The 21,907-nt window shown below is 45.5% G+C and overlaps 1 long non-coding RNA gene across 2 annotated transcripts; it reads right to left on the reverse strand.

Moving 5' to 3' along the window:
- Positions 1–583: 583 nt before the first annotated feature.
- Positions 584–12,289, reverse strand: LOC140636215 (uncharacterized). 2 transcript variants are annotated; one of them, XR_012033515.1, is made up of 3 exons: positions 11,957–12,289; positions 2,370–2,545; positions 584–1,952 (listed from the first exon to the last, which is right to left on the reverse strand). It is a non-coding gene; the product is annotated as an uncharacterized lncRNA (long non-coding RNA). The 2 variants fall into 2 exon arrangements; XR_012033514.1 differs by having other exon boundaries at positions 2,342–2,545.
- Positions 12,290–21,907: the final 9,618 nt, after the last annotated feature.

The following is a 21,907-nucleotide window of genomic DNA, read 5'->3' on the forward strand; positions in this document are numbered from 1 at the left end:
TTTGTTACAGCAGCGAGTACAGGAAGCAAAGCGATAATACTCCGGCAGGGAGTCAGAAGAAAATGGTCTCTGTCGTTGTTTTGTTTTTTGTTTTTTGTTTTATTTTAAGATTTTATTTATTTATTCATGATAGACATAGAGAGAGAGAGAGGCAGAGACACAGGCAGAGGGAGAAGCAGGCTCCATGCAGGGAGCCCGTCGAAGGACTCGATCCCGGGACTCCAGGATTGCACCCGGGGCCGAAGGCAGGTGCCAAACCGCTGAGCCACCCAGGGATCCCCTTTGTCGTTGTTTTGAACTCAAAACCACACCACAGTGAAGAATCCCGGGTTCAAGCCTCGGGTGACCCTGGTGGAGAACCAGGACACATTAACTTGGCTTTGGCTATTAACCAAGTGGCAGGTATTTGTAGAATGTGTTATTAGCTGCTCATCCTTTGGAAAACCAGTTTGCTTCTTGGGGAAGGTTTGGGCAGCCGCGCATATCTGATAGTTCTCATTGTTGCCCTGCTCAGAGAAATAAACTGAGATTCCTCTTTTTTTTTTTTTTTAAGATTTATTTATTTACTTGAAAGAAAGAGAGAGAGAGAGAGAGAGAGAACACACAGGTGGGGGATGGAGGAGGGAGAAGGAGAGAAGCCGACTCCAAGCTGTGCACAGAGCCCGACGCGGGGCTGGATCCCACAACCCTGACATCATGACCTGAGCCCAAATCAAGAGCCAGATGCTTAACCAACGGAGCTACCCAGGTGCCCCCAAACTGAGATTATTCTAATTTCTGTATTTCAAATGGGAAGAAAAGTAGGGTCCAAGTCATATTCGAGCCAGAATCTTCTCAATAGTTAGGTCATTCTCCCTGGAGTTCAGTTTGCTCAGAATCCAGAGAAAACCTTCTCCCAGCACCCTTCCAGATAACCTCATGGACTGGAAGTACTCACACCCTCGTGACAAAGGAGTCCTCGCTTTCAGGGACTGTCCTGCAATTTTGCCTCCCTAAATGTAGGTGTTCAGGCTGAGTCACTCCCCCACCCAAAAAAATAAAATAAATAAAATAAAATAAAATAAAATAAAATAAAATAAAACCCTACAAGGATAGGCAAGAGTCCTCTTTTCCCCATGTTTCTATCATGTTATAGAGAAAGACATAATGTTGACCAGGGTTCGAATCCACACTAGTTTGCCTGGGATGACAACTGTAAGAGGGCTTAGCCAAGTCGGGTTGAGGTGGGGCCCGGTTCAAAATCACTGCTGTGTGCACCAACCCCGAGCGGCGTGCATTCTGACTCCGTCACTGCAAGCATATAATCCCAGAAAGGATTCACCCACCTTCTCCACCTACCCCACCATTTTCTGTAACATAAAATTGATAAAATCGGGCAATTTCATGCAAGAGAGGTAGTTAATAGGTAGTGGAGGATTACAGACTATCATAGGAAACACAGAACAAGATATGTAAACATTACGCACATGCTCATTAGCCTCAACGCCGGGACAGTTCCTCCTACGTCAAGGTATAAAGAGTCCAGTGGATTCGAAAAAAAAAAAATCTTTTTTTTTTTAATTTTCCTTTCTTAGTAAAACTTTTACAGTGGGAAACAAACATGACACTTGGCTCATCCATTTGGAGTACAAAAGGATTCCGCGGGCAGCAACGTTATTAGAAGAAGCCATCCAGCTCATACTTGTCCATTCACTCGTGAGAGTGTGAGAGCTGTTGAGCAAACTGGTTTTGTGACATTCTCGTGTAAGGAGGTCACACAGCCACCTTCAGCCCATTTCCACGTGTGAGTCCTGGCTTTGCTCGAGTTCTTTGTGGCCAAGGCTTATGTGAGAGCATTGGAAGGGTTGGCCCTCGGAGGTTTGGCGTGGAGTGAGAAGTTGACTTCAGGGCGAGGAGGCCTTGGAGACCTGGCCGACTCAGCAGTAGGCGCTGTTTTTGGTGGTTCTTCAACCCTGTGGACATGAAAAATGTCACGTAAAACAAGACCCTAAGGAACGGCACCCAATGGAACCATCAAAGCAACGGAAATCATCATTAAAAGCTCTTGTCTTCAATGGTCATCTTTAGTTGGTTGGTTCTACCTCTTAACTTCTCGGTAGCACCTGAGGAGCATAGGGAATGCTTTTGGATTTTATTATTTCTGATAACATGAGATTTAAAAATGAGCAATTGTATCAGTATTTGGTTTACATGTACTTTTTGTTTTAAAGTTTCTAAGTAAAAATATCACAGAAATTTAGACTGCCCGAGGGCTTATGAAGTCAGTGGGGCGAGTGTCACCTCGAACAGAATTTATGGTATTGGCTTCTCACCCTCCTGGGCTATGGTGTTGTCTCCTCACCTCCCGAGCTGTGATACTGTCTCCTCACCTCCTGGGCTGTGGTGGTGTTCTCTCACTTCCCGAGCTATGGTACGGACCCCTCATCTCCTGAGTGGTGGTGGTGTCCCCTCACCTCCTCAGCTGTGCGGTTGGCCTCTCACCTCCTAGGCTGGGGTGTGAGGAACAGCTCTTGCAGCATGGTTGCCTGCCCTCCAAGAGTGCCAGCTGTACAACGAGAAAAAGTGGCTGTCCCTGAGATTTGTTTCAGTTTGAGAAATAGAGACCCACTGAAGCCAAGTCAGATAAACAAGACCGAGTAGGGGAACACACAGGAATTGAAGAAGACATTCGACTTCCAAGGACATCCACGCACAGAAAGTATAGCTGAGCTAGGTCTTGAAAACACTACGGGGTGGTCCTGGCTTCGAGGACGCTCAGTCTAAACCCAGAGGTGGAAATTCAGAGATCTTCACTCCAAAAGCTCCAAGATCTGCCAAAACTTGTGTCTACTCATGTCACTGCTCTGCCCAAAATTCTCCATTGACTCCCCATCTCGCTCCTAGTAAAAGACTGGATTCTTACACGACCCAGAGATCCTATGTGATGTGCACCCCCGCTCCCCCAGTCCCAGCAGTGTGGCTGTGCTGGCCATGCTCTCTACCCTGTGCTCCCTTAACACTGCAGGAGAAACACAGAGAAAAGGAGAAACACGGCCTGTCTCACGGGTATTGCACTTGCTGTTCCCTCTGCCTGGAGTGCTCATCCCCAGCGATCTGCTTATCACTCCTGTTAGGTCTTTGCTCAGATGCCTTCTCAGTGAAGCCATCCCTCTGTCTCAAACTGTAAGCCCACCTCATCCCAACACTTCCAAGTCAACTTCCCTGGATTCTTTTTAAAATTTTAAATCTTTTTAAAATTCTTTTTTTTAAGATTTATTTATTCATGACAGACACAGAGAGAGAGAGAGAGAGAGAGAGGCAGTGACGCAGGCAGAGAGAGAAGCAGGCTCCACGCAGGGAGCCCGATGTGGGACTCGACCCCAGAGCCCTCAGGATCACAACCCAAGCCAAAGATAGATGCTCAATCACTGAGCCACCCAGGTGCCCCTTAAAATTCTTTAAAGAATTTTTAACATACCCAAAATGGTACAATGAACCTCCTTCTAGTCATCATTGATCAGATGTCTACATTTCACTGATCTTGTGTCCTCTGCTCCCTTTCCCTTTTTTTTTTTCCTGCGTTATTGCTAAACCTCCCAGCGTTAATCACTATCTGATACACATTTCTTATTTTTCTTGGTGATTTCATGTCTCCCCACCAGGATGCCAGCTCCATGAGGGCTGGGATTTTTCCTGCTTTGTCCACCAGCACCCACAAGAGTGCCTGATGTAGGGTACGTACTCATTAACAATGGCCCAATGAAGCAATGAAGCACTTAACCACAATGCTGCCTGCTTTCTTCCCCGACGGCCTCCCCCACCATCTGACCTGCACAGCCCAGAAGGCCCCAAGCACCCCTACTCTGACTCCACCCAGTGACTGTCAGCCACGGCACCTACTTATTCCCATCCCAGACTCTCAACAAGTCCCTGGTTCACATTCACAAGAGGCAAAACCAGATTGGCCCAGTTCTCTGTCGGCGTGCCACGTCACAGTATTGTGGCAAGTCCATGAATTAACTTCCCTGGTGTCCTCTTGCCACCATCTGGTACAGAAGTGGGTTCCCAACAGGAGCCATCGACGGGACACTGCCCTGGAAAGGGGTATGAGTAACTGACATCCTTCTTTCACCACACAAACAGTTTTCAGCAAATTTGAGGAGATTGGGCTACGTTCCTTTTTGGGTGGGTGGGTAACTCTCTCGGGCAGCCTCTATTCACTCTAGCCGTCTTGGGGTTATTGTGCATTCCACAGAGGAGATATTTTTTCCAGGCTCCACCTGTGAGGTAGAAAAAAATGCACAAGGAATGGCTCACCTCAATTCAATATCTCTCCTCCGCCACTGGTTGTCAACGAGAAAAGCCCTTTGGGCACCAGATGCTCTCCAATTAGGCCTTCAATAAAAGCCAGGAGGTGTTGCCAGCCATGATGACAAGCTAGGAACCTGAAGGACCAGTAATATGCTGGCACCCCAGCAACCACAACTAGGATCACTTGGCAGATGCTTCTTGCCAACAGTGTTTCCAGTCTACCTGCCAAGGGTGTGGCTTCCTCCTTGGCCAGCTCTGACTGTAAACCAAGCACTGACCAGGCAAGGGTAGATCCAGAAGCAACCATCACCACGTCAGAGCATGTCCCAGGGCTGTTGCATTCTTTTCAGTAAAAACTGTTCATTTTCACTGGGGCTGGGTGTCCGGGGCAGCTCTGCATCACCTGGCTGCCACTCATGACGATGTTCAAGGCCACCTTGTTTTCAGTCATCTTACAAGATTGTGGAGAGTCAGTCCCAACCGAGATTCAAATTTTTAAAATTAACTGTGTTTCCTCCTTTGGCTGTTGGATATTGACTGAGACCTCACCTGAGCATATCCTTTTTCTAGATTCTTTCAAGAGCAGGATTGATCCTCACCTGGCACAGTCTGATACAGTCATCCTGGGGCTGAAGTACTGGGATCCTTCCACACAACTTGGTGAATAGACAAAGCCTCAGACATCCCCACTCTGAAGTCTCCCACCATCTCCGCTGGCTCCTGCTCTGAGTCCTCTGGATCTTGGCCCAGAAAGTAAAGGCTGGATGCCGGCCCAGCAGGGACCACGGTATCCACCGGGGTGGGTCTGCACCTGTGCTCTACTCGTTGTTCAATTGTTTGAATATCACCCCTGCCTCTACGTTAAAGGCAAGAACAACCACCACCCCTCATTTCAGACTTTTTCATTCTTGCTAATTTATAGAGAAGGCTGCAGTGGGGTTGGGATTGGATCAAGGTCCTAATCCTGCAGAGACAGGGCAGCCCGAAACAGGAATAATCATTCAAGCGGGGATGCCGTAAGCACGTCCCTCCACTGTGGGCCTCTCTCCGCCAGATCGATACCCATGTAGGATACAGATTTTTTATTTTTGTGTGGTTTGTGCTCCGCTGGATATCCCGGCACCCAGGACAGCGCTTGGCACACAGAAGGAGCTCAATAAATCGACGCAGCTCTTGAATGAAGACACGAACTCCCTGCTCTGATGGCCTCGTTGTGGCCTAACGTGATGAACTTAGGTGCATCTAAAGCTTCTCGGGACATCCCCGTCTTGACCTTTTTCCTTACTGATTTAGCCTCTTCCTACATGGAGGCCCACAGGGGACGCACCTATCCGTCGTGCGTGTCACCGTGCAATGTGACATCTGCGGCGTGTTCCTCTGTGGTCGTAAGCGGTTCTGGTTTGTCCAAGACCCTTGGATTTTCGCGTCGGGAACACGAGCCTCGCACACGACGCCGGCGGGGGCAGTTCAGCAGAAGGCGCTCAGGGCTCTGGGGCGGCCCAGGCGCGACAGGGGAGCAGGGGGCGCTGGCTGCGTGGCCCAGGGCCCCAGGGCGGTACAGGGCCGGAGGCGGGGGGGGGGGGGGGGGGGGGAGGGGTGGGGGGTGGGCCGCAGGCCTGGGGGGGCGCCCGGGAAGCGGCCAGCAGCCTCCGAGGGGTGCGGGGGAAGCAGCAGTCTCTAGGGAAAACTTGAAAGAGGTGACAGTCGAGAATCAGCCCTCTTCCCTGTCCACCGCCGCCGGGGGAAGTGCCAGCCTCTGAACACACGTCCCACTTGCAAATCCACATTTCCCCCATGACTGTGGCTGGAGACCGACGTGGCTCCCCACACGCAGCACAGATGGCGAGTTTGCCCTGCAGGTGACACGAGTCATGCGTCACGATGACCCCGGGCTGGCAAGCCCTTTCATCCCGGCATTGCCACGCGGTGCCCACAGTTTAATTAACACCCCAGACAGAGAAGTGAGGATCGTTATCCCTGCGTCAAGGTGGGGGAACCGAGGCACCGGAGGCTGCGACCCGCAGGCCAAGGCCGAGTCCGTGGGAGAGCAAGAGATCAGTCCCCGGCTCCAGCTGCCCGGGACCTGGCCTGGCCTCCCCGGCCGCGGCCTCGCTCCCCGGAGGCCTCCCCCTCATCCACAGCTGCCAGGGCTGTCGGCCCAGGAGGGCGGAGGACACGAAGGAATGGCCCGGCGCCCATCTGACGGCATCTAGGACCTGAGACACGGTCAAGAATCCAGGCCTGACCTGAAGTTTTCTCCCAGGAATGTTGGACCACAAGCTTTCCAGAAGCTTCTCTCTGTTCTCAGAGCACTCTCAGTCCGCACCTCCCTTTTCACATTTAATTGTTCTTGGTGACCGTGTGAATGATTTTAGCCTCTATCCTTTGTGCCCCGTTACTCGGCTTGCAACCAACCCCCTTTCTTTCCTCTCTTGCTTCCACAGTACCTGCCTTGCCTCCTCTGCAAACCACCCCCGACCCACACCCCTTGGCCTAGAAGGCCTGGCCCTTGGCTCACCTTCTCTTAGGGAATCTTTCTGGCGTGTTCTAGAGAAGGAAGCCGGGAACCCATTCCACTAGAAACTAGGTTTCAGGGCAGAGGATGTTACACCGTGTAAAGGAGACACCTACATGTCTAGGCAAGTATCCAGATTGGGAGTAGGGTTCCCAGATACGGCACAAAGGACTGTTTGGGGTTTTTTTGTTTTGTTTTGTTTTGTTTTAATATTTTACTTATTTATTCATGAGACACACACAGAGAGGCAGAGACACAGCAGAGGGAGAGGCAGGCTCCCTGCAAGGAGCCAGATGTGGGAATCGATCCCAGGACCCCGAGGTCACGCCCTGAGCCAGAGGCAGATGCTCAACTGCGGAGCCACCCAGGCGTCCTTGTTTTTGTATTTTTCCTGAAGGAGAAACACAAGGAAGTAGAGGACTGACAAGTTTTCAGTTAAGAGGTGGTGTGGTACAGTGGCTAAGAGGATGGGCTACACGGAGCCCAAAGGCAGCCAGCCCTGGCTGAAGCGCACATACCAGCCATGTGACGGAAGCACCTCTCTTCATTGCTTGGTGCTTCAGTTTTCGCTCTTGTGTAAATGGGTAAAGTTGTCCCTCTCCTCACGATTATTGTGAGAAGTCAATGACTTGAGGCCTCGAAAGTTCCTAGAACAGTGTCTAGTCCTTAATAACTGTTAGAATCCAACAAACGTTTCACTCAACAGTTACTCAACACCAAACGCTGTGCTAAGTACAGGAGCAGGCCCTCCAGGGGCTCCAGTGGAGGAAATAGATGGATAGATACCCATAGTACCCTGTGGTCGATCATGCCAGGGATAGGGATACACACAGGGCACTCTGAGTCTGCCTTTGTGTGAATTAGGAAATAATTCCAGCTCTAAAGGCACATGCAAGGCAGTGAACTTGGGTTGGAAATTGGAACTTGTTTCCTCAGCCGGGCAACATTATGCCGTGAAAATCCGGCACTAGTGTAGAGGATGCTATTGCAGAACAGCATCCAACCCACCCTGGTAAAGAAGACGGATGGGTCAGAGATGGGTGAGGATTGGAGAGGTGATGGCTGAATTTATCTTGATTGGGGATTCTTTCATCAAAATGGATGGGGGGTCTGAAGTGGCGTTCTAGCAAAGACAACACCATGAGCAAAAGCAAAGAGGGTGTTAGGAGCACATTATACGTAGATAAATACAAATAATTTGGTGCTGCCTCGAGCTGGGGGCAGGGAATGGCAGTCAGTGTGCTGGGCAAGGGCCGGGCAATGGGCAGGTCCACCGTGTGAATAGCAGCCCACCATATCCGAGAGAAGATGGCCAGAGATCTAATTCTTTACACTGACTGTGAGTTCTGACTTGGGCATGGTCTCCTCTTTCCTCCTCTTTCCTGTTCCACTCTGGGATTTCAGTGGGCAGTGCTGAGAGCTGGCATCCTGAGGATCAGTGATCTAACAACTTTGGGCTCCCATCCCTTCTGATCATCAAGATTAGACAGGGACCCTGTGTCAAAAGGGAGTCTTTCTAATTTGTCAAGGAACACTAACTGGAAGGTTGAATTATTTGTACCCTCTCTCCTCTACAACTTCCTCTGAAACCCCACGGGAGCCTCCCTCAAAGCACTTAAACAAAAGAAGAAATGGACATACTCTGAATACAGAAATGAGAGAAACATGACCTGAGTTTTTAATCTATTAGAGACGACCAATGTTAAATGGATAAATCAAACTACCAGATGACCTGAAAAGTGCTAGAATAGAAAAATGGGCAAAGCGAATGGAAATCACAGGACCACCTTGGTGGGAAGAGTTGAGGGAGGCTTGACATAAGAGAAGGTTTTTAAGCAGACTCTCGGAGGCTGATTCAGAATTTCTTAGAGAACGAGAAGAACAATGCAGACAGAAGAAAGCACAGGGTTGTGAAAGAGTCTGGTGTTTCAGGAAACAACTCATTCCATCAGAGTGACTGTGGTGAAGGGTTGGAGGCACAGAATCACGGGAGCTGAGTACAGGAACTAGACGGTGATGCATCTTGGAGTTACACGATCAGCTTTGTTTTTTAGACAAATGTTTTTGGTGGTATGATAAAGGACGAAGTGGAATGCAGGGTAAAGAGAAGCTGGAATTGCACAGATGAAACCATTGCAATCCCCAAGGTGAACGATGGTAATGCTCTGATCTAAGATAATGAAGTGGGGACCTTTATGAGATGAGATTCGCTGGCTTTGTGACTGACTGGCTATGGAAATACAAAAAAGAGAAAGATTTCAAGAATTACTGAAATTTCTGGAGCTTCTGGGTGGCTCGTTGAGTATCCAACCCTTGATCTCAGCTCAGATCTTGATCTCAGGGTTGTGAGTTCAAGGCCTGCACTGGGCTCCACGCTGGGTGTAGATCCTACTTAAAAAAAAAAAAAAGGATTAAGAATACTTGAGGCAGAGAAAGGGTTCCATTGAGATGTATTCATTTTGAGGTGACTTAGGACAATCCAGTTGGAAGTGTCCAGGTGGTCATTGGAAATGTTTGTCTAAGCTTAGGAGAAAGATCAGGGCTAGGAATGGGGATATGGAAATTGTTATGGGTTGAACCATATGAAATCGTTAACATTTGATCACATTTTACCTACAAGAATGGCAATTTTATGTGGGAGAACATTTCATATGGAAAATATGCTGAAAAAAAAAAAAGGAAAATATGCTGAGAGAGATGAGTACCAAGGGTAGGATCTTATCTGGAAACGCTGATTTCTAACCTTGGACAGAGAAGGAGAAATGGTGAAGATACTGCACAGAATCGGTGGAAGATAGAGACGCAGGGGAAATTCAAGAGGGAGTAATGGTACAGAAGCCGGAGGAGTGCTTATCAAAAACGAGTGGGTGTTTGAGAGCTTCCAGGGCTGCAGAGGACGCAAGTGGGAGGACAGAAACAGGACTCTGCACCTGGCAGGTGGGAGGTGACTGCAACCCCAGCAAGAATTTCAGCAGAGGTGGGACAAGAGCTCGACTGTAAGAGGCCGAAAAAAAGAGAAGGCTGACCACGAGGTTTCATTTGCTTGAGTGTTTTGTCTTGAAAGGTTTGGGGAGTTTTGCATCTATTTATGCATCAAAGGGAGAAGCCAAAGAACAGAAAGCAATTGAAGATATAAGACAGAAGGAGTGAATAATCACCAGAACCAAGTCCGGAAGGAGGCAAAGGGGTAGACTTGCATGCACAGGAGAAGAGGTGTGCCCCGGTGGGAGGGCCGAGGCTCACCCTGAAAGCAGGGTTAAGTCCCTAACCATCGTATGCACTTCCAGCCACGCACTCTGACAGATCACACTTATTAGGGCTATTCTGTTGTCCGGGGACAGAAATCCTTCTCCAAGAGAAAGATGGCAAACTTTCTAATTACCAGTGCTTCTTCCCAGAGATGGACCCGAATGCCTGTGAGGTGTTCTTGGGCACGCCCACCTCGCAGCCTGCGGCCTCCCAGCTAAGCCTGTGAGCCCGCCTTCCCAAGGGGAGCCCTCCCTCAGAAAGGCCTCCAGAACAGTCCAAACAGGTGTTTGGCGGGCACAGAAAGAGGGCGTCAGTATTTACTGACTGTCAGTCTCCAAGGAGATATTTCCAGAAGGAAGACATTTCTTCGGGCTCTGGAATTAATGGTCCTGAGGCCTATCACTGAGGAGAGTTGGGGCAAAGGCCTTCCCTTTGGTTCTAGTTTCTGACATAACCAAGAGGAGAAATTCATTGCCTCGGACAGCTAGTATTTGCTTAATGATGCGTCCCAAACATAGATGTTGCCTTAAAATTCCCAGCTGATCTTGTCCTAGATCTCGTCACTCAGAGGCCAAAGTGCTGGGATTACATGGGATTCGTCCCATCAGAATGGTAGGAAAAACAGGATCAAGAACACAAGTCTCCTCATCCAGAGAAGTTAATAAGTGAAAGACCCACAAGTCCACTCCTCTAACAATTAGGTGAGGAGCCTAAGCTGCCACCTGAGCTGCCGGTAGACCTGGGTGCGTGGGGAATGTGAGCTACTGGCCACAGAGGAGACCGGGTGAGAGACCAGGGAGGTTCCCACCCAACCTCTCATACCCACATTGCACTTACAGGTATCCAACGTGTAGCTCCGTGTCTGGTTCAAGGGCTCTGTCTGTCATAAGAGATGCTCAGTAAATACGTCTCTAACAAATGAGCGAGTGAACGAACGGTGCTGTCAAGTCACCACACTATTCATCCAAACACAAGAGAGCTTGGAGTGTCTTGGTGCTTCTGCGTGCCCAGAGAGAAAATGAGGCAGGTCCTTTGGAAAGATATCTTATTACTGGTCCCTAATCTAAAATGGTGAAATCAGTTTCTTGAGAAGAGACCACAGATCTTCCGTGTGTGCGCGTGCGCGTGTGCGCACATAGACATACATAGATACACAGGAGCACACACAATGGGGAATGTAGGCATCGGTAAGACCGTAGCCTGGAGTAAGATGACCTTGTCACCCTGGAAGATGACAAGAACATGGACACCATTTGCACGTAGTAGCATCAAGACGATTTGTACTAGTCTTTTGAAATAAATAAAACAACAATAAAACCAGTATCCCAAGAAATTCTGAATTTAGCTCCTGCCTTTTGTTCCATTCGATTCCCTCTTTTTTGTCCCCCTATAATCTTCCACGTGTTTCTTATACTGTGAAGTGATTTTGTTACTATGGAAACCACAGGGCTTGCATAAAGCTCAGATATGATGTCAACTGATAAAATGATTTAAAAATTTGTCCCATGGCTTGATAAAAAGCATTTGAAGGAATCGCCACACCCCATGTAGTGATGCGCCTATCTAAAACACAACTCTGGGAATATGCCTTTTTTTAAAAACAGGGATGGGCAATGAGGTGGGCAAGATATGATGAATGAAGAAATATCCCAGGATGCTGCTCTGAATGAAAATAAAGAGCTTGGTTAGGAAATTCCAGGTTTATAAAATCATGGTAATTATGAGTTATAGCACACAGAGTTTATTCCTCACACGCGAAGCCTTGCCTTGTTTGTAAAGCACTTAAGCCCTAGCTTTTTAAAAGAGCTCTCCCAGAAATATTCGAGAACAGCACATCAACCATTTAAGGGGGATCTTTTTTAAGTGACTTCTTGCCTGAGGACAAAAGATAAAGCAACTCACCTCCTGGGGTCCTCTTTAGGCCAGTGAAAGTCTAATTCTCCCACTGGAGATCTTGCTCTGTTTCTCAGGCCAAGTGTTGCCTCCAGACGAACACATATGTTTCTGATGTCATCATCTGGCCTTGAATCTGTACATGATTCAGTGATCGTGGAATCTGCCCTAATACTCTGAAATCACTTATTACACTGATAACCAAATGGAGCCTGGGAACCCACACCAAAAATCCACCTAGCTGACTTGAGGAAAAGCCTACAGAGCCGTGAGAGCTGTTAGACAGGAAAGACGGAACAAGCCGAATGGAAGGCAAGCCGCTCGGCTCCCTGGCCTCCCACCCTCCTCCTCGGCTCTCCTTCTCTCTGCCAAGTACTTGCAAGTATATCATCACAACAACACTCCGGAGAACATTCTTGTTGGGTAATAAGAAAGCATAATTATATGCTTCAGAGCTGCTGAGGTTTTCTCCTATTTTCAAAACAATGAATATCCTGTGGAAAGATAGCGCCGCTCATGAATAAGCCCAGATTCCTTCCCTTGAACACACACACACACACACACACACACACACACACACGGTGGTTTGGAGGGGAGACCAGAGGGCAGCTCTAGGAACGTCTTCATTCCTTGGACAACCCCTCCATGCTGTTCTGCGGGGCTCCCAGGAGCAAAGCCTCTCTGTAAATATGATCCAAAGTGGGCCGCCCTCAAAACTGAAGTCACATAGTCTCCCTCTCTCCTACCTATTCTCTGTCCCCCTCTCCCCTCATACCCGCAGGCTGTCCAGTGCTGAGAGAGACGGAATGGTTCCTAAGGCCACACTGTACCAAGCTCAAGACTGACTTCCACAAAGCATCACACGTTCCTTCAGGTATGCGTGTCTCTCACCCCAAGTGTGATCAAGGAAGAGGTGGGAACAGTCCCCCTGAGTTACACAATTCTTTCTGGGTGTGGAGCCCGAGTTGAAGCTCCATGAGTGTGCAGTGACATATGGTTTCCAGAGGCAGAGGTTCTTCCCTGCAATTATCACACCAACATTCTTCAAAGTCCAGCAGAAAGTGCTGGAGAGTAGTGGTGGCTGGGCGGAGGAAAACAACGTGAGCATTTAGGAAGCGCCAATCCTTCTGTCTACTGAGTAGTGACATCTGATTCCACAGGTAAGAAAACCTACACCCAAAGACAGTCATAGAAATGCATAGCTCGGAGTCCTTGCTCGCACTGGGCTTCCCGGAGCCCAGACTATTGTGTTGCTACTTAACCGGGCTGTCATTCAGAGAAGTCCGTGTTGCTTCTAAAATATCATGCGAGTGTGATTATTTGTAACACGGCCCACTCACTTCCATTAAAACATGCTTTCAAGGAGAAAACATCATGCTGTTGCTTTTACAAGGCTTGGGTCACATTCTTTTGACCATAACTCTGTCCCGTGGAAATGAGAATGGTCCTTAGCTGTCAAAAAATGTTGTCCCACAAGAGGAGGCAAAGCATTCTGGGGCTCACACCACCTCTCGTCACTGCCCCTAACTCCACCAGAGCCTCAGGGAGAGTCTGGGGCCAACACTGAGGATCAGATTCCTTTCACTTTGGTGGTGGTTTGGGAAATATGACTTTTCTCCTGAGAAATCCGTTATTTGGCAGTAAATACTAAATGGAGGGGGCTGAGTCACGTTTCCTCATCCAGCTTTGTATTTTGCTTCCTAGGCAAGTGGGAAATTTTGGAAAATCCAATTTATATATATGTAGAGAGAGAGAGAGCCAATTTCCAGCAGATAATTCATATTCGTAATCTGCGGCCTTGAAGAAGACTGTCATTTTATTGGCACGAATGACTTACTGTGCAGTTTGCTGGGCGAGTGTTTAAAAAAAAATTAGGAAAAAACAAAAAAAAAGCCCAGCCCTTAAAAAAAATTAAAAAAAAAAAAAAAAGCCCAGCCGTGTGCAGAAAATGCCTCGGCAGATGGAGCACATCTCTTCCAGACCCCAGGTCCTTCACTACTTAATGTCTTTCTTTTCTCGGTGTTGGACCCATTCACCGGTGGGGAAGCGAAAGCCAAGAATTTCCCAATAGCACCGTTGAGGATTTCTGAAATGAAAAGAATTCTGGACTCTTGCAGGAAACTCTTCAACCAAGACAACTAGCCTGTGTTGCCTAAAGGTTAAGGGGGGGGAGGGGTCTTTAACTAAGGCTGAGTCCTATACAAAAATGACTCTGAGTCTCCTTTTAATCTGTGCTTGCTCCGAGCCTCCAGATTCGGACGTCAGAAAAGTTGTTTGTAATTAAATTTCTCATTTGATTAGCTTCACTTTCTCAATCTGAAGGCAGACTACAAGAGCAGGACCACACTTAACACATAATGAATAGTCTCATTTTGTTCCAAGACCAGAACATGAGTTTTGGGGGGAAATTTTTTGATGGGGTATTTAGAAGGGGACACAATGACATACCTGCTGGTTCTCTTTCACATTCGAGTCTTAATTTCCACCAAAACTCAGTTAACATACACATATAGGCAACTTCTGTGTTTTGAATCATGTAGACACTTTGGGGAGACAAAAGCTGATCCTGATAAGCTAGCAGAGATCAGAGTGGATACACAGGCGAATGGATCATTGAAAATGCAAAGGTAACCAGAGTGAGGTGTCATAACTCATCAGAGTATAAGCACGTAACATTTTCATTATTCATTAATTCATTCAACATGTATTAACTTGGCACCTGTTATGTGTCAGGCACCTGCTCAAGGTGCAGGGAATCAAGCAGAGAACGCAAGAGACAAAAATTCTTGTCTTCACAGAGCAAGTCAGATAGGAAAATGTAGGTTAGGTATAGACAGATAAATGGTGTCGGGTGGAAATAAGTGATAAGGAGCAACATGAAGAAGAACACAAGTATGTCTGTGGTGGAGGAAGGGTTTGCAATGGAAATAGGTGTGGTTGGAGAAGCCTCATTGAGAAGGTGACAGTGGAGCAAAACCCTAAAAGCAGTAAAGAGAGGAAGAGGGGGGCCTGGGTGGCTCCGGTGGTTAAGCATCTGCCTTTGGCTCAGGCCATGATCTCAGGGTCCTGGAATCAAGCCCCACCTCAAGGAGCAGGGAGTCTGCTTCTCCCTCTCCACTGTTTGTGCTCTCTCATTCTCTCTCTCTCTCTCTCTCTCTCTCATAAATAAATAAAATCTTAGAAAAAAAAGGAGGGAGGAAGAGCACTGTGGGCAGAGATAATAGCAAGTGTATGTGTCCTATGACAGGAGCGTCCCTGACATATGTGAATTGGAGCAAAGCAAACCACAGGGAACGTATAAAAGAAGGCATCCGAGAGGTCACGACGTGGGCCAGACTATGGAGGGTCATTTAGATGACATGCTAAGGATGTCTGGCCTTTATTCTGAAATGGGGCATCACTGTAGGGTTTGTTCTGTTTTGTTTTGTTTTGTTTGTGACTCACGAGCTAGGCAACCTTGGGCAAATCATATACCCACTCTGAGCCTCAGGTGTGTCACCTGTCCAATGGGGACAGTAACAGAATAATATTACTAATTCCAAGTGTGGTTGTAAAGATGAGTTTTTATTGCGGTAAAATACATACAACATAAAATTTATCATTTTAGCCATTGTTAAGTGTACAGTTCAATGGCATTAGGTACCTTCACGTTGTCATGCAACCATCCAGCTCTAGAACTTTTTTATTGTCACAAACGGAAATGCCGTGCTCGTTAACCAACTCCCCATTCCCTCTTACTGTTCATCTCCTCAACCCCTGGCAAGTATTATTCTACTTTCTGATTTCTTTATGATTTTGACTCTCTTAGGCACCTTATGTAAGTGGACTCATATCTGTCCTTTTGTGACCAGCTTATTTCATTTAGCATAATGTTCTGAAGGTTCACCTGTGTTGTGTCAAACTTTCCTTCCTTCCTAAGACTCAATGATATTCCATTGTATGGATACACGTTTTTTTTTTTTTTTTATCCATTCTACTATCAAGGGACACTTGAGCTGCTTTCACCTGTTGGCCATTGTGAATAAAGCTGCTATGAACGGAGCTGTGCAAATTTCTCTTTGAGTCTCTTTGTTTTCAATTTTTCTGGCTGTATACCCAGAAATGGAAATTTGGGATCATATGGTAATTTTATGTTTGTTTTTTTTTTTTTGAGGGATCACCATACTGTTTTCCTGCATGCACCATTTTACATTTCCACCAAAAGTGCACAAGGGTTTCAATATCTCCACATCCTCACCAACACCTGTTATTTTCGGATTTTCTGATAACAGCTATCCTAATGGGTGTGAGGTGGTATCTTGTGGTTTTGATTTGCATTTCCCTAATGATTAGTGATGTTGAACATCTTCCCATATGCTTATTGGTCATTGTGTATCTTCATTACAGAAATGTCTATTCAAGTCCTTTGCCTATTTTTTTAAGATTTTATTTATTTATTCATGAGAGGCACAGAGAGAGAGAGAGGCAGAGACACAGGCAGAGGAAGAAACAGGCTCCATGCAGGGAGCCCGATGTGGGACTTGATCCCAGGACTCCAGGATCATGCCCTGGGCCAAAGGCAGGTGCTAAACCGCTGAGCCACCCAGGGATCCCCTCCTTTGCCTATTTTTAAATTGGGTTGTTAGGTTTTTTACTGTTGAGTTATAAAGTCCTTTATATATTCTAGATATTAATACCTTATCAAATATATGATTTTAAAATATTTTCTCTCATCCTGTAAGTTGCCTTTTTTTTCACTGTCTTTCTAGTGTCCTTTGAAGCCTTGAATTTTGATGCTGTCCGGTTTTTCTATTTTTTTCTTCTGCTCCCTGTGCTTTTGGTGTTATATCCAAAATACCATTGCCAAACCAATGTTGTGAAGCTTTTCCCCTATGTTGTCTTCTAAAAGTCTTATTGTTTTAGCTCTTATGTTTAGGTCTTTGATCTATTGTAAATTAATTTTTGTATATGGTGTGAGGTAAGATCACTGGAGAGTTTTGAATAGAGGAGAAGCATGATCTGACTTTCATTTTTAAAAGACCACTCTGGTGGCAGTGTAGGGACCAAACTGCTACCAACTGTGCCCCATTTAATCCTATCACATGCCAAAAGGTAGATTCCAAAACCATATTTCAGTATGAGCTTTTAACTTTTCAGTCAGTTCTTTGTTCAACAATTGTCTAAATGATTTGACACTACTTTTGCGTTAGTGTAGGCACACCTTCTCCCAACCCCTACAAACATCCTAACATATGGGAGGAATAGAAAGACGCGTACTTGCCCCTACATGAATATTATGCCTTTATCATCTCTACCTTAATGCTACGCTTTCATTATTGTTTACTTCTGCAATATTCATTCAACAACTGTTTATTGGATGCCTACTATGAGCCAGGCATTTTCCTACGTCAAAGAGATACAGCAGTGAGAAAGGAAGATCCTATCCTCAGGGAACACACATTCTTGTTATGCATTAAAAAATTGACCTAACAAATAAATGGTCCTCATATCCAACGATTACAAAAGAATAATTAAGATCAACTATTGGAAAACCAAAATTATCACCCTTTCTATTCTCAATCTATTCTCAAAGAGTCTACTGAGATATCAAAACCAATCAATACAAAAAAAAAAACAATCAATACAATTTGTAAATAATTCATAGAAAACTATGTTTGTTAAGCAGGGATGATTTTTTTTCCTGTGGTACAGTCAGAAAACCATATCCATGGATTCATTCGGTCCCACTTTGTTTTAAGTTCAGAATCTACTATGTGCCAGCCGCTGTTCTGGGGGCTGAATGAAGAAGACTGGAATAAGCTGAGATTGGAGAGAAAAGCAGGGCCCAGGTCACGGACGGTCCTCATAGGCCAGTGAAAAGAGTTTGCCTGCTTGGAACATTGTCCCAGGTTCAGTTATTCCAGTTGTGTTCTGTAGTGTAGAGAGGTGACTCTCAACCCAGCTGCACAGTATAACTACCTAGGGAATTTTTTTAAATGACAATACTTGGGTAATATCCTCAGAGATCCTAATTTAATTGATCCGGGTTGGGTCCAAGGTATCAGTATCTTTTATAAGGTCCCCAAGGGATTCTAAAATGCAGTGAGTGCCGTGGAACTTTGCGACTGCATTTATCTAGTCATGTATGTATTGAAGAAGTCCAGGTAGCTCTTTTTTCTCTGTAAATAACTTTCACTGCCTTATTTCTTTTCCCTTATAACCAAAGTAACATCTGATGCTCAGAATAATACATAGAAAAAAGAAACATCACCCCAAATCCTACTTCTCAGAGATTTCTTTTGTCAACATTTTGGTGTATTTTCTTCTATGTGCATATATTTTTGCTTTTTGGCCCCAAAATGGTACCTAGTGTTTCTCATCATTAATTATGTATCACCAAGAAGTATCCAGTGTCAGAATTGAGAACTATTTTGACCCGCCTTACATTATCCCTCAGCCCTCCACACACAGAAATGAGATAGGTCTGTTCAGGCAAGTATGTTTGCTTGGCTCTAACTTTTCATAGAAGAAGCGCCTTGGTCTTATTCTCTACCTGACTTGTTATCCAATCACACCTCTCTCTGTCCTTCATCAACAACAAAGGGTATCCATACTCAGGGACTTGCCTTGAACTCTACTTTCATATATTTTTCAAAAGCTTGGTTGCCAGAGATAATATCTGCGGAGGATTGCCTGAAGGACATGAGTCTATTTATTCTTCTATGTATTCTAAAATTTATCCTTGCAGCATGCCAAAGTTGGAGGCTTGCATACATAAAGCACACTATTTTAGTTCCTTATAAAAATGCTTTTACTGGATTGAACTTCAGCTCTATATCACCAGCCTCTATTGAAGGGCACCATAAGAAACAGGTCTCTGGAGTTTATTATCACATCTATTATGAAAGTAGACTCATGATTATGCTTGGCATCATTTACTTATATCACCTAACATTCCTTTTATGAGAATCCACAAAAGTGCTCAGGAAAAGAACCACAACTTTTGTATGTTCTCTTAATCTCGTAGACCTCACTACTCTTAATTATTTGTCTCCATCTTTCCTTTGGCTGCTAGGGAGCTCCGTAAAATGATGGCCCTAACCAGCAATTACACCTAACTATAGATTACATTCATGCATTTCCTTGTAACTCCGGCGTTATGATATGTCTGTCCTCATTTTCCCTGCAACTATTTTCTCCTCAACTGTTTTGACTTCTTGCGTTGGATATATTTTTGAAGTCTTTGTGGGCAAGTGGAAGGGGGGAAAGAAAACAAGAAAGGTGACAAAGGGAAGATGAAGAATATGTAAAAGGATGAAGAGACCAGAAAGAGAATGGTGGGAAGGAAAGAAGAAAGCAGGCAGAAAGGCAATAAAGGGCAGCCTAGTGACCATCGTGAGAGCTGCTCTACGGGAGTCTTACGGAGGAAGAGATGAGCTTGTGTCTGATTGGGTGGTGCAGCGAAGTCCTGAGGAGTTTCATGGTAATGGCAAGCTAGCTCCCACAGGGAGCCTACCCTCTTCCAGGTCTGATAGATGTATCATCCCAGTTCATCTCCATAGCAACCTTTTGCGGAAGGCACTAGCATCACACCCCTTTCTCATATTTAAAAGAGTAAAACAGGGGCGCCTGGGTGGCTCAGTTGGTTAAGCAACCAACTCTTGGTTTTTGGCTCCGGTTGTGATATCGAGCCCTACATGGGGCTCCATACTGAGAATGGATCCTGCTAGAGATTCCCTCCCCCTCTCCTTCTGCACCACTCAAAAAAGGAAAACAAAACACCAGAGGTAAAAAGAGGTGCACAGTTCACACTGAGTGGTGAAACTGGTTTTCAATCCAGATCTGTATGCTAGCCACTCTACGCAGTAGTTTTAGGTTAATACGATCCCTTAAAAATGGACCCTTAAAATCTTTTAAAGAAATCAAAACTTTGGCTGAAAGACATTTCCTTCTATGAACAATCTCTTACTTTGCCACCTTGGAGTGTGTGTGTGTGTGTGTGTGAGAGAGAGAGAGAGAGAGAGAGGATAACTTTCCCCTTCATCCGTCTATTTCTATCTCCCAAAGAAGTGCAATTATATTGAAAATGAGATCAGGACTGGGGAGGGAGGGGGAACAGTACAGACGTGCTGGCAGGAAGAGCAAGCAGGAAAGCCAAAAGGACAAAGGGAAAGCTGACAAGACAGAAGGAAAAGAGTGAAGGATAGGAGAGCAGACGGGAAGGAGCTCTTGCAAAGAACCCAAACCCTGACTGAAGGCCAGGGAGAAAACAAAGACCATCTTGGCGGGAAGCCTGGCATGAGTAGTGGCGAACTAGAGCTAACATAACAATGAGGTGTTCAGGGAAAGGGTGAAGCCCTTAGGAGGGAAAGAGGGGCGGCCCTTCCGACCCCTCCTAGCGCAGGGGGTGGCCGAGCCCAGCAGGGCACACAAGGGCCTGCCTTACACCTTCATCACTCCAGTCAAGCCCTAACTGGGATGTTTTTAAAAATGGGAGATCCAACCATTTGTTTCTGTTTTTAGTAAAGAGAATTTTCCTTATCTCCAGCTATGCAGTTGCTCTATAGAATCTTCATTTCTCCCAAAAGCTCTTTAAAATTCAATATTCTTTAAAAATCTCTGAATCCCTGAGGGAGCTTTACGCTAATGCACAGATGAAGATGGATCTGTGCCCTCGGGTGCTGATGGACAGCTGCGCTGTGCCAGGCGTAGCCGCTGTTCACAAACGCACCAAGTTGCTTAGTGGTTCCATTAGCAGTAGAGTGGAAACTCATTGCTTTTCCCCATCGTTTTCCTTTCCTTTCCTATTTCAACTGGATCTTTTGAAAAAAATAAAAATAAAAATAAAAAAAAAAACTATCCCCATCACTTTACTCTACGTTGGTTGTAGAGTCGAAAGATTTCCAGCCAGGAAAGTACCCAGAAGCCCAGCATTCTGATATGCTGAATGGAAATGCTGAATGAAAATAACAACCATTCTTTTTTCTCCCCTCCCATGTTTTATCTGAAAAATGTCAAGCCTACAGGAAGGTCACAGGACAGGTACAATGAATATCCAAATACCATTCACTTGGACTGACCAGTTTTTAATATTTTGCCACATTTATGCCCTGTGTGTGTGTTTGTGATGCAAGTACATATGCACATGTACACACTCCTTTTTTGGCCAAGCCTTAGAACCATTAGGGAGTTATTTACAGACATTATAACCCTTCACTCCGATTACTTCAACATGTACCTGCTATTAACAAAGATACCCTCTTTCATGACCACAGTACAATGATCACACTCATAAAATTTCACAATTGATATGACTATTATCTAATATACATTCGACATTCAAATGTCTCCATCTGTCCAAACATTATCTTGATAGCTGAGCTGTCAAGGATCTCAACAAGGAGCAATCATGGTATTTGGTTTCATGTGTCTTTAGCCTCCTTTAGTCTAGAAGAATATCTCAGCCTTTTTTTCTGGTTTTTTCTTTGATGATATGGACATTGTTTGAAAAGTCCAGATGAGTCATTTTGCAGAATACCCTCTGCTTAGATTTCTCTTGTTGTTTATTCCTCATTAACTTCATATTATACGACAGAAATACTGTTAGGTTGAGTCATGAAATGGTCATTTTATGTATCAAAATCAGTCAAATATCAGAAATTTCATACAATTTGTACAACTTATAATTTCAACTTAATTCATAAGGAATGTTTTGTCCCTCCTCTTATGTCACATCAAGGATACATGATGCCTGTTTATCCTGTTATTGGTGGTGTTAAGTTTGATCGTGGAGGTAAGGTGGTATCACTAGATCTGTCCATGGTAGAGGTGTTTTGTTCTTTTTATAATTAATATGAAATCTGGGAGGGGGGGTAGGTCCTCTGAGACTGTTTAAGTGTTCTGATCCCCAACAGTCTTTCACCAAATCTTTTTAACATACATTTATGATTCTTGCCTGAATCCATTAAATACTATGGTGGC

Source organism: Canis lupus, chromosome 7 (assembly GCF_048164855.1).
Source record: "Canis lupus baileyi chromosome 7, mCanLup2.hap1, whole genome shotgun sequence".
Lineage (NCBI taxonomy): Eukaryota > Metazoa > Chordata > Mammalia > Carnivora > Canidae > Canis > Canis lupus.